We start from the raw sequence: 13,850 nt of genomic DNA, 5'->3' as shown, positions 1-13,850 counted from the left end.
CTGCCTCCTTTTCTCTCTCTTCTCCTTCTGGGATCCCTATAAAGCAAATGTTATGCTTGCTTGTGTTGCTGAGTTCCCTTATGCTATTCTCATTTTCTATTTTTTTTTCTTTTTCCTGTTCCAACCAAATTGCTTTCCATTACTCTTTCAGATCCATTCGCCTGCTTCCTCTAGTGTTCTATTTATTCCATCTGATGTATTTTTAATTTCAATTTTTAGTTTCTTCATCTCTCATTGGCTCTTTTTAATATTTTCTATTTCTTTGTTAAGGGTCTCACTCACATCCAACACTTTTTTCTCAAGTCCAGGGAGCATCTTTATGACCATTATTTTGAATTCTCTTTCTAACATACTACTTATCTGCATTTTGTTTAGCAATTTTGTTGTGATTTTTGTCTTGTTCTTTCATTTGTTACATATTCCTCTGTTTCCTCATTTTGTCTAACTCTCTGTGTTTTTTTTGTTTCTGTGTGTGAGAAGAGTCAGTTATGTCTCCTAATCTCTAAAGTAGCGGCCTTATGAAGAAGAGATCCTCTAGTGCCCTTCAGTGCAGTGACCCCTGTGCACTAGAACCAGGTGCTTCAGGGATGTCTTTTAACAGTGTTGCATGCACCCTACTGTTATGGTTGAGCCATCTTTGCCTTCAGTCCAGTCATCTGTTATGACCTTCTTTGCCTGTTGTGAACAGGGTTTGGTCCCTGTGCTAGTAAGTGGGCAGTCTGGGGCCACTTTGGGCTTGAGTCAGGTCAGACCAGATGCCTGTTCTCAGATTGTTTGCCAGAACTGTATTGCACTGAAGTACAGGGTGCTCTCCCAGTGTTGTCCTCTGAAAGGCTCTAGTTGGTTGGTGGAGCTTGCAGTTAGATAAGATGTCTACTCCCAGTCTGTCTGTTGGGGTTGCAGTGACCCTGAGCTACTATGCTGTCTTTTTGTGTTGCCCCCTGTGAGGTTTTTGTTGGTGAGCAGAGCCAGCAGTCATATCAGATATCTTCCCCCAGCCCATTACTGGGGCTGTAGTCAAACTGGTGTTTGTGGTTATCTGCCCCTCTCTCCAGGGTAGGAGTCCCTTCAGAATGGTGCTGGCCACTGATGGGGTTGCTTGCACAATGAGATGCTTATGGCACTGGCTTTGGATGGATTCCTGCCAGGGAGAACATGGGGTTGGGTGTGCTATTAGCAAGCTAAGTGATAAGTGTTTGGGCTGGTTCCTGCAGGTGTCTGGGTATCTAGGCTGGAAGCGAGGAGAGAGAAATGGCACCAGCCAACTCCTTTGTTCTTGAAGAAGTCCTGCAAAGACCCCTGCCCCTCCTGCATGTGCTCTGAGACCATTAAATAAATATCCCTCCTGTATACCCCAGGTGCCTCTCAAACTGCTGCTTCTATGCTGTATCTTGGTGAGGTTGTTTGTTATGCTATTCTTTAAGGGCATAGCCTCAGTTTCTTAGTGCCTTGTGGCTTTACCAGAGCCGAGCCTGGTGATTTTTAAAGTTCCTAGTGTTAAGCCCCACAGATTTAAGAAAAACTTGCAAGGTTAAGTTCTTCTAGTTTTCAAAGACAAATATTATGGGGATTTGTCTTCCCAGTGCAGGTCCCCCATGCCTGGGGTACCTGGTGTTGGGTCTGCTTCTCTTTCTTCTGCATATCATCAGTGTCCCTCCCTTCTGAGATCAGTCTTTTGGGTCAGTTTGGTTCCTGACCATGTCTCTACCCCTCCTATCATTCTTGATGTGGCATCTGCTCTATGACTAACTGTAGAGAAACTATTCTGCCAGTCATTAGGTCATTTTCTGTTTTTTTTTTCCCCACACTGATGTGGGTATTATCTAGGGGTATCCATGGAATGAGGTGAGCCTAGGATTCTCCTACTCCACAATCTTCCCCCAGTAACTTGTATTTTTTTTTATATTTAACAATATGTCATGGACAATTTTCCCAGGTTGATTTGTATAGTTTGACTTTATTATTTTCTTTTGCTAAAGTATTTGAAAACAGAGTCAATGTCATTTCACCCATACATTCTTTATTACACATCTCTAAAAAGAGGGACCAAGATATTATTTTAGCTAGACTTGTGACCATTAATTATCACACATTCAAAATTATTATTACTTGATAGTATCTAATACCCAGTCTATATTCAAGTTTTTCCAATTATCGTATCCCCCAGTTATAGGACAGCCTTTTTATACCATCGAAACAGATTTTGTACATTGCCCTTGATTGTTGTCTGTTATATCTCTTCTGGATGGAACATCTCACCTTTCCTTTTCTTCTTTCTTTTTCACATTGCTGGCTTGTTTAAAAAAGTCAGTCAGTTTGTACTGCAGCAAACCCCACATTTTGAATTTATCTCTTATTCATAATGTAGTTTAATTTGTTCTTTTTAATATTTCCTGCTGACTGGAAATTAGTTCTAAACATTTGATTACACTTAGGTTTCCATTTCTTTGGTATTAACACCACACATGGCTTTGCATCAGGCACATGATGTCCAATTGTCTTGATTTTAGTGACTCTCTAGTCAATAGGTTCAGCTGGTGATAACTGTATTCTCACCACTGTGAAATTCCCATCAATCTTCCAACTAATGATTTCATCCATTTTTGTCTATTGTCTGAAATAAGGATTACATTAGAGGTTGCAAAATGGTGATTTTTCTAATTCTATCATTTCTTTCCATTTATTAGATGGAATTATTCTGTAATGAAGAAGTTACTTCATCAACTAGAGATATTTGGTTACTCTGAAATAGTTGCAAAAATGATAATTTATTCTTTCCCTTTATTTTTTATTTTGTAATTTTTTAATGTTTATTTTTATTTTTGAGGCAGAGAGAGACAGAGCATGAGCAGGGGAGGGGCAGTGAGAGAGGGAGACACAGAATCCAAAGCAGGCTCCAGGCTTTGAGCTGTCAGCACAGAGCCCGATGCAGGGTTCAAACCCGTGAACCATGAGGTCATGACCTGAGCAGAAGTTGGACGCTTAACTGGCTGAATCACCCAGGCACTCCTATTCTTTTCCTTTAACGGTCAGTTTTCAGAGGAAGGAGTTGATGTCTCAGTGAGGGTTTTTCCTCCTTCTCTTTGTGTTGAGTATCATTATTGTGGACAGAATAATAGCCCCATAAAGATGTCCATGTCCTAATCCCCAGAACCTGTGACAATGTAACCTTATATGGCAAAGGGGATTTTGCCGATGTGACTAAATTAAGAATCTTAAGGTGGGAAGACTATTCTGGGTTATCTGGATGAGCACAGTGTAGTCACAATGATCCATATAGGAGGGAGGCTGAAGTATTAGAGGCAGAGAGGGAGATGTGATGGTGGAAGCAGGGGTCAGAGACAGAGAAATATGGAGATACCACAGTCCTGCCTTTAAAGATGGAGGAAGGAAATGAGCCAAAGAACACAGGCAGCTTCCCATAGCTGCAAAAGGCAAAGAAATGGATTATCCCTTACAGCCACCAGAAGGCACATAACATTGCTGACATCTTGATTTTAGGATTAACCTGTAAGATAATAAATTTGTGTTGTTTTAAGTCACAGAATTTATGGTAATTTGTCATTACTCAGCAGTAATAGGAAACCAATAAAATCTTTACATATATAATGCTTTTAATCAAATTGTAGTCACCATTCTTGATGTTCTCATTTTGCTTTATTTGCCCAGTGGGAAGTCTTTCCAGATATCTCCTGTGACCTTTTGACATGGCCCTATTTTGAAAACATCTGTTGCTTTCTGATACTATAGAGGGCCTATGGTCATCTTGAATATCCCTTACCCAGAGCTGGAATGGGTAATTTCTTTGAGAGAAATAGTATTAAGAGACTAGAATTTGGGAACTTGTTGTGCTTGTTGCCACTCTGTTGTCATTGCTTCCAGGCTTGTTCAGAGTACAGAGTACAGAATTGGAATTTTGTTTTCAGCAAATAATATTCTTCATGGTTTATTATTGAATATATATACTTTTTGAAGGAAATTTAGATAATACAGGTACATATCAGGAATTTAAAAAATCACCAACGATATTTGGTTATTGGAAATACATATTTTGGAAATAGTTATGAATTCCTATTGGTATTTCTATGTCTAATTTACTACTATCTGGCTTTTACTTAAATTCTTTGATTTTATACTTGTAACTTATCTTTTTACATGGACAAGTTTGGATACTAATAGTATTAGTATAATTACTCATTTGCTTTATCCTATTAGATATAAAATCGTTCCAAGAAGGCTATTGAATGTAGTTTAAGATGTCTTTGCAGTTTTATTTGCCCTTAGAATATTCTAGGAAGTTGTACAATCAAAATACTAAAAATTAGGCCACTAACTTGATATTAATTAGGTATAGTCATTTCTGTATTCAAATTTTAGGGATTCTCTTTAAGTTTTTTTTTTTTAAGTATATAAAGCCTCTATATGACTTTGAAGTCAAAACTATAAATATGGAATGGTCAGAGAAATCTCACATCTATCTCTATCTCCTCCTCCCTATTTTCTCTTTCTCTTTGTAGGTTAATGTTTAAATTGTTTCTTTTATTTTATTTATTTTATTTTAGAGGGATATAGAGAGATTTTGTGAGCAAGTCGGGGGAAGTGCAGAGACAGAGGGAGAGAGAGAATCTTAAGCAGGCTCCACGCTCAGTATGGAGCCTGATGTGGGGCTCGATTGCATGATCCTGGGATCATGACCTGACCCAAAAGTAAGAGTCCAATGCTTAACTGACTGATCCACCCAAGCACCCCTATATTGTTTATAAGTGGTTTATGGTTCTATGTTAATTTTGTAAATATTTTATATTTGTATTCACATTTTTGCCTTAATTTTTAAAAAGGCATTATCCTATATGTGCTTTTCTGCATCTTGCTTTTTTACACTAAAATATGTAACAAAGACTCTTCTGTGTCCACATATGTAGCTTTTATTCATTCTGTTTTACAGCTGCATGGCTTCAGTTATATGGATGTCTCATAGTTTATGCAACCAGTTCTCCTGTTGGTAGACAATTGGATTATTTTTATTCTTTTGCTAATACAAGAAATACTATATCAATTAACCTCATGTTTAAATCATTTTATATTTTTGCTAACTTATGTCTGGGATAGATTACTAGAAATAGAATTGTTGGTGCAAAGACAAATGCCTAAGTAAGTCTGCTAGACATTCCTAAATTTCCCTCCACAGAGGTGGTGCTAGTTTGTATTACTACCAACAAAGTTATGAACATGCTTTTTCCCCACAGCTTTGCCAGCGAGGTACATTGCTAAACTTATGGAAGTTTACCAATATAATGTGTGAAAAAGGCTATCTCCTTGTAGTTCTAATTTGCACTTCTCTTTTAGATACCAGTGGATAATGTTAGTAGCTTCTTACTGATATTGAAAGAGAGAAGCATGACGTTACCATATGAAAACAATGAAGGTGAGCCATGAATTAACCCATATGATAATCAAAACTATGGAGTTAACAAGGTTTCTAGCAAAATTCTTTTTTTTTAATTTATTAATTTCAACCTTTTTTTTTTTTTTTTTTTTTTTTTTTACTTTTAGAGAGAGAGGGAGAGTGCATACCAGCAGGGGAGAGGAGCATAGAGAGAGGGAGAGAATCTTAAGCAGGCTCAATCTCACAACCCTGAGATCATGACCTGAACCAAAATCAACAGTCAGTCGCTTGACTGACTGAGCCATGCAGGTGTCCCTAGCAAAATTCTTATATAGTTATAAAATCTATTTCTGAAAATCAGTGTTTTGATTTTTTTCTTATGTGCATTGTGTAAAGTTACAATTCCCATTTTTTTCCATGTACATATAAATAATTAAAAAATACCTCATATAATATTTTAAATTTTATATTTTAACTGATCATTCTTCAGTGAATTTTTGCTTTTAATCTTCATAATAGCATAATTGCTATGGCTTTATTTCTGGCATACACAAATAGTTAAAAAAAAGACTTTTAGAATGTATTTATATACCTACATTTGCATTTAAATATATGAATTGAAAATTTGAAAGGAATCTTTGCTTTTCACAGAAAAACAAATTCTACCATTTACTTGCCTTTCTGTGAAGTAGTACTTACTTTGAAGTATATTATTCAGATATCTCCTAAGGGATTATACATTAAGAAAATGATATCATATTTGCTTATGTTATTATGACTAGACCTTATAACACGGAGATTTTTCTAAAGTTCTTAAGAATTTCTAGCCGTAGAAAAAATTGCCATAAATCTTCTGGTTTGATTTACTTGTGTTTCTGCTTGTACTGATGTAGCTAGAGGTTGTTTTGTCTGCTGTTGTTGATTTCTTAGTTTGTTCAATCAAATGATGTTGGAAAATTTTAATAAAATCACATTTTTTCAAGTTGCTGATATGTTAGTTAATGTAGAAAGCATTATTGACTAAAAGATATTCAGATAATTGGGACTTTTAAATAAATAGCTATGATTTGGACCAAGTATCTAGGAAAGGAATCCCAAGTGTTTATTGCTTATCAGAAAGGAAGATGGAGCCAGATAGAGGGATAAAAACAGGTATTTAAGTCAAATGTGGCTAATTGCTCTGGTCATTTGTTGCTGTTTAGTATACAAACTCAAAACACAGTGGGGGCACCTGGTTGGCTCAGTCAGTTGAGCCTCCGACTTCGGCTCAGGTCATGATCTTGTGGTTCATGGGTTCAGGCCCCACATTGGGCTCTCTCTTGTCAGCAAAGAGCCCACTTCAGATCCTCTGCCCCCCTTTCTCTGCCCCTCCCCCCTTGTACTCTTTCAAAAATAAATAAACATTAAACAACAGCAACAACAACATCGCAGTGGTTTTGAATGCCGTGTATGATTTTCTCACACAGTCCTGGGTTTACTGATCTCTTGGGTTGTTGTCTATGGAGACTGGGGATGGAGTCATTGGAAGTGGGACTGTGCTGGATATCCAGGGTAGCTCTCTGATGTGGCTGGTAGTTGTTGCCAACTGTAGGCAACTACTGGGGCCATGGAAGGAGGGCCATTCCATATGGCTTAGGTTTTGTAGGCATAGCATCTGCCAGGTCAGTTAATGGTTACGTATGAAACTGGCACAGAGTGACTTCTCCCAATTTCACTTGATCTGAGCAGTCACAGGACACGTTTAGATTCAACAGGGTGGAGAAATAAATACTTCCCGATGGAGGAGCACAAATCCACATCATAAAAGAGCATGTATGATGGGAAATACAGTTGAGGTAATCTTTGGAAAATACAGTTGGCACCATTAGTTGTTTTTTTGTTTGTTTTTGTTTTTGTTTTTGTTTTTTAAGTGTGTGGTCAAACTGTGACATTATGAATTACCCATCTGAGACTAAGTCTAACAAACAGATTTAAGTCCCTTTTACTCGAGCTTTCCATGCTTTTACAGATAGTACAGGTTTAAATTTTTTATTGTGTAAAGTAAAATTCTCTGTTGATGACTTTTTATTTGGGTTCTAGCTTTTCCCTTTTTTTTTTAAATGAAATCCATTATCTGACTTGTCCAATGTAATCAGCACAAATATTCAATTTTAGTGCATAAGATGAATTTTGTTGCCTTGCTGGGGAATTTTGTGGTAGAATCTATATAAAATTGATCTTATGATTCTTATTCTGGGACAGGTTAAAAGTATAAAAGGATTTTTTTCAAGGTACTTCTTATTATCCACTGCATCTATAATGTGAAAATGACTCCTTTAGGCCTGATCTTTGGGCTTACAGTTGTTGCTGGGCATTATAATGTAATAATAATTGCTGATATTTATGGTGTGCTTGTAATATGCAAGGCACTGTGCTCAGTGCTTTAAATATATGTTATTTTATGATATAGATACTCTCAGATGAGAAAACTAAGGCTTAGTAAAGTGAAATTCTTTGACCTGAAACACACAGCTTGTAAATAACAGAGTTGGAATTAGAATCTAAGTCTCTTTCATATGAGAACCTGTTGGCTTCATTCTCAGTCCACTTTAGTTACTGAGTTAGGCCAGGCCAAAAAAAATCTGGTCTAGATTTGAAAACCAGACAAATGATTTACTCAGTGCAAGGGGTCTCTCATTTTGATTTAGTATAGAAAGGGCCAACAATATAAAGGATATATATCAGATATATATAACATAAGGTGAGGCCCTCAGAAATCAAAGGTCGATGTAGACTATGCAGAGGAGCCCAGAGGTACAGTTTTGCTGCAGGGCCACATCACCCCTTACGAAAAGATTCATCTTATTACCATAGAAGGCAATTCCTCACCATGCGACAGATATTAAACCTTTGTGCTATAGAAAGCCTAGCCATGGTCTGCTTCAGTCTCTAAAGAAATTGCATCTTTACTGTTTGGGCTGCAAGTCCACTTATTTTGATTTTTGATAACTTCTGGGAGAGAGAGTATATATGTGGGAGTAAAACCATATGCCTACAACTAAATGCAAATGACCAGTGTATCCTTTTTCTGATGCTTGACACATCCCGAGAACTGGGCAGCTGCCCTAGTGACTAAGTTGACACATCCACCCAACTTTTGTAACAGGGGAAATTGCTCAGGTTCATGGCCTGAGATGTAAGGGAAATATATGATCATTAGATAAAAAACTGGAATGGACTGTTCCACAAACTGTTTTTGTGTTCATAATGTCAACTTCCTATCTAGCATGACTCAGTTTTGCAAATAGCAGTAGCCAATGCTAAATTTTCCCTGCCGCCTAAAGTCATGATAAGAGCCGACTTTACTATTTCATCTTTATATCCCTTGCAGCAAGAAAGAGAGAATTTTATCATAAATTTGTGATGAATTAGATAAAAAGTGACCAGCGCCTATCATGGGCTTCAGTCCTGCAGAGATTAGAAAACTGAGCTAAGTGAGGAAACTATGGCAATTGCCTGGATCACTTCATCAGATCACAAACCTCTGTTTTTTGTTTCTTGAATCTGGTCATAGGGTATTGACAACTATGTGGCAATGACTAAAAGAGGATATTCTTACGGGTGAAAGACAATGCCAGTTTGCTGTAATAGGTGGGATTCTGTCAGGAAGTAGATGAAACACTGAGATATCAACTGTATTTATAGAGGTATAGTTTCATGTGGAGGAGCCACTGAGATAATTCAGCACTGTGGTGCTACACCACTCCTAAGCCTACAGAGGTGAGGAAAAGGGGTTGTATGGAAAGGGCTGCCTGGCAGGGCTGCAACATGGGGTAGAGGAGCCAGGCAGCCAGCCCAGGGCCAATCTGCAGGGAGGGAGCCCAAGGACTAACACACCAACCTCACTCTCTTCTTTCCTTGATTTTTTTTTTCCTGGGGGTTCTCCATTGACTGAGTCCAACTGGAAACAACAGTGCAAGGGAGCCTGTTGATGACTCCAAACAGATGAGCCTCTGTGGCCTCAGGCAGAGAGAGTAGGGAAGCAAGGGGAGGGTGAATCTGGAAAGGCAAATGGAAAATAACCAGCACGTTTTCAGATGTCTATCATAAACCTTTCACGTAAAATGCCTTTTTAATGAAAAATAGTAAATTTCTTATAAGCAGAGAATAATTGGGGTGGTTGCTTTCATTTTCGGAAACCCATAGGGGAAAAAACCCACATCATCAAAAGGGATTTTGATTTTTAACTGTGGGGCCATGAGCAGGTACAAATGCTAATAGGTGGGATCCTTTTGTTTCAAGGTGCAGAGATTAATATTAGCTTAAAGCAAAAAAAATTTCTTAAAAGTATATGCAGAAATGCTGAAGAATAAGTCTGAGACAGGTTGGCTTCAGGGGCAAAACTATTTATGGTCTTGTCCAGGAACCACCACTGGAATAAATAAATTTTGATATTTTTGTTCTTAGATCACTTCCATAAAGATGCAAAGACCTGGGATAAGTCTGATTGGAGTAGCTTTGGTCCCAAACCTTGATTACAGGTCTATATTCATGGCCCTCAAGGGAGGAAAAGACATTCCACAAAGGGTGCAATTTTTAATAGCGGAATTAATGCTCAATCAAAACAAAAGGAGCCGAAACTGGGACTGGCCCAATAAAAGACTACTTGAGCAGAGAAATACTGAATGAAGGTGCAGAGCACTTGGTAGAGAATCATGTACCCATGACTTTTCAATGGCAATGACATTTTTTTTTCCATGCTCATCACCCCTTGTGACTAGATTATTACTAAGGAGTAAAAAAGAGTGGGTCAAATGGTGGCAGCATTGTGATACTACAAACAAGTTAAAAATAAAAAGTTGGGGTGAGATGGCCAGTGATCACCATCTTTAGTAAAATTCAGATAGTATGGCTGTTTGGGGTCAGAAAAATTATAAAATTGTAAATTAGCTTCATTGGATTACTGGAATTAATAGAAGCCTCAACTTATTCAGTGAGTTAGGTTTTGTATCTTCAATCTTAGGAAGAAGCAATGTAAACAAGATGAGTCTGTCACACAAGTAACTTCACAAGAAATGGATTAAAACCCAAAAGGTAAGAATCAGAATAATGTTTCTTGGAGTTGGCAACTGTAAAATGCATTTTTGTGAACATGTATCTATGCTGCTTCTCCTTTTAATTGGGAGTTTTATTTTTAGGATAGGAACTTGTTTTTACATGAGGAAATATTGAGATCCAGTTAGTTAAAAATTAAGGTTCAAAGCTGAACTATGTGAGGTAGGTACTATTATTAACTTCATTTTATAAATTGGGAAATTGAGATATAGAAGCTCATATGAATGTATGTAGCAGAGCTAAAATTTGAACCCAGACAGTCTGATTCAGAGATCATGGGCTTAACCACTCTGGTGGAGTTTTCTTATCATGTTATTTACTGTTTCTCTAGGCAAATGAAAAATTCCCAATATATAAACTTCTACAAAAATATCAATCTGAGAGGCTACCATCAAGTCTTATTTAATATGACATATTGATATGATGATGGGCTTTGAGTAGATAGATGAGTGGATAGAGATGAAACCTCTATTAATGATCAATTTCCAACTTTGATGAGCAACCAACGGTCATGAACCCAGATAAAATCACAGATTCTACAATCAACATTAGGTTTCTTGGGTGGGATGATGGATGGGAATGTATCAAGGCATTCTTACCAAAGTTCATAATGGACACTTTAACCTTTTCTCATTAACAAGTAAGAGTAAATCCCAATTGCTACTCAGACTAATTGGGCTTTGGTGCCAGCTCATGCCTCATTTGGGAATAATTGTGAGATCGCACACATAGGAACTTGAAAAATGGCTATCCTTAAATGGCAACTACCTCAGAACAATTCCTTGAGTTAGCATGGACAGCCCTGCCTTGTGACCAAAATATGCCAGATAAAGTACATATATTGGAGATCTCAGTACTTAATTTCAGTGCAGTTTGGAGTTCACAGGAGAAGCACAAAAATAGCCTTTGGGCTCTGGTAAAGACAGAAACTTACTATACCCAACAAAGCTGTCCTTCAGAAAAAAAGGAGAAATAAAGGCTTTCCTGAACAAACAAAAGCTGAGGAAATTCATCACAGATAGGCCTATCTTAAAAGAAGTGCTAAAGGGTGTTCTTCAGGTGGAAATAAAAAGAAATTAATTAACATAGAAAAAATGTATGAATTTGTAAAACTCACTGGTAATAGTGAAAATATAATCAAAGTCAAATTTTCTAATATTGTAATGGTGCATAATTCACTTACAACTCCAGTTTAAATGTTAAAAACAAATGTATTAAAAGTAACCATAATGACAATAATTTTTTATGGATGCACAATATAAAAAGATGTGCAATGTAACATCAATAACCTAAAATGTGAGTGGGAAAGAAGTAAAAGTATAAATTTTTCTTTGCTATTGAAGTTAAGTTGTTATCAGCCTAAAATAGCATATTATAACTAAAAGATAATTTATGTAAGCCTCATGGTACCACAAAGGAAAAACCTACAGTACATACACAAAATATTATGATAAGGGATTCATACCACCACAAGAAGTCATCAAATCACAAAGGAAGATAGGAGAGGAAAGAAGAAACAAAGTGTCTACAAACAGAAAATGAGCTATATGGCACTAAGTAAGTCCTTACTTATTTACAATAATTACTTTAAATCAAAGTGTCTACAAACAGAAAATGAGCTATATGGCACTAAGTAAGTCCTTACTTATTTACAATAATTACTTTAAATATAAATGGATTATTTTCTCCAATAAAGAGACATGGAATGGATTAAAAAAAAAGGATTCAATGATATGCTGACCTCAAAAGACTCACTTTTAAGGACACACATAGTTTGAGAGTGAAGGAATGGAGAAAGATATTTCAAGCAAATGGAAAACAGAAGAGATCATGGGTAACCATACTTATATCAGACAAAATAGACTTTAAGCTAAAAATGGCCCAAGAAACAGTGAAGGTCATTATATAATGAGCACAGCATCTAAATATATAAAGCAAATACTAATAGTACAAAAAGGAGAAAAAAACAGCAATACAATAGGAGTTGGGGACTTTAATAACCCATTCTTAACAATGCATAGATCATCTAGTGAGATTCAATAAGAAAACCGTAGAAATGAAAAACACTGAAGACCAAATGGACATAACAGATACATACAGAATATTTCCATCCAATACAACCAGAATGCACATTGTTCTCAAGTGCACATGGAACATTTTCTAGGATAGACCTCATGTTAAGCTGGTAAAGAAGTAACAAATTCAGGAAGAGGGAAATTATATCAAGTATTGTTTCTGACCACAATGGTATGAAACTAGAAATCAACAACAGGAGGAGAACTGGCAAATTTAAAAATACATGGAAATTCATAATATGTGATCAATATACTATAGAACAATTGATGAGTCAAAGAAGATATCAAAAAAATTAAAAAAAAATCTTGAGACAAATGAAACTGGAAACAGAATTAGTAAAACTCACAAAATGCAGCAAAAACAGTTCTTTTGTTTATTTTTAATTTTTATTTATTTTTATTTTTTTAATTTATATCCAAATTAGTTAGCATATAGTGCAACAATGATTTCAGGAGCAGATTCCTTAAAGCCTGTTACCCATTTAGCCCATCCCCTCCCCTACAACCCCTCCAGTAATCCTCTGTATGTTCTCCATATTTGAGTCTCTTATGTTTTGTCCCCCTCCCTGTTTTTGTATTATTTTTGCTTCCCTTCCCTTATGTCCATCTGTTCTGTGTCTTAAAGTCCTCATATGAGTGAAGTCATATGATATTTGTCTTTCTCTGACTAATTTCGCTTAGCATAGAACCCTCCAGTTCCATCCACGTAGTTGCAAATGGCAAGATCATTCTTTTTGATTGTTGAGTAATACTCCATTGTATATATATACCACATCTTCTTATCCATTCATCCATTGATGGACATTTGGGCTCTTTCCATACTTTGGCTATTGTTGATAGTGCTGCTATAAACAGTGGGATGCATGTGCCCCTTCAAAACAGCATACCTGTATCCCTTGGATAAATGCCTAGTAGTTCAATTGCTGGATCATAGGGTACTTATATTTTTAATTATTTGAAGAACCTCCATACTGTTTTCCAGAGTGGCTGCACCAGCTTGCATTCCCACCAGCAGTGAAAAAGAGATCCTCTTTCTCTGCATCCTCAGCAACATCTGTTGTTGCCTGAGTTGTAAATGTTAGCCATTCTGACAGGTGTGAGGTAGTATCCCATTGTGAGTTTGATTTGTATTTCCCTGATGATGATGAGTGATGTTGAGCATTTTTTCATGTGCCGGTTGGCCATCTGGATGTCTTCCTTGGGTAAGTGTCTATTCATGTCTTTTGCCCATTTCTTCACTGGATTGTTTTTTTGGGTGTTGATAAGTTAGTTCTTTATAGATTTTAGATACTAAC

The 13,850-nt window shown here is 36.7% G+C and overlaps 1 long non-coding RNA gene across 4 annotated transcripts in view; it reads left to right on the top strand.

Moving 5' to 3' along the window:
- LOC125163386 (uncharacterized) overlaps positions 1-13,850 on the top strand; it is a 125,900-nt gene that overhangs the window by 20,757 nt on the left and 91,293 nt on the right. For 3 of the 4 annotated variants that reach the window (XR_007151435.1, XR_007151432.1, XR_007151433.1), the window contains exons 2-4: positions 5,347-5,425; positions 10,389-10,459; positions 10,564-10,642. This is a non-coding gene — a long non-coding RNA (uncharacterized LOC125163386). The remainder of the gene's footprint in view (positions 1-5,346; positions 5,426-10,388; positions 10,460-10,563; positions 10,643-13,850) is intronic. The other variant, XR_007151434.1, reaches the window with a different exon arrangement.

This window comes from Prionailurus viverrinus, chromosome B1, assembly GCF_022837055.1.
Source record: "Prionailurus viverrinus isolate Anna chromosome B1, UM_Priviv_1.0, whole genome shotgun sequence".
NCBI lineage: Eukaryota > Metazoa > Chordata > Mammalia > Carnivora > Felidae > Prionailurus > Prionailurus viverrinus.
Note: the sequence above shows the minus strand (reverse complement) of the source record. Positions and strands in the feature narration are given on the sequence as shown.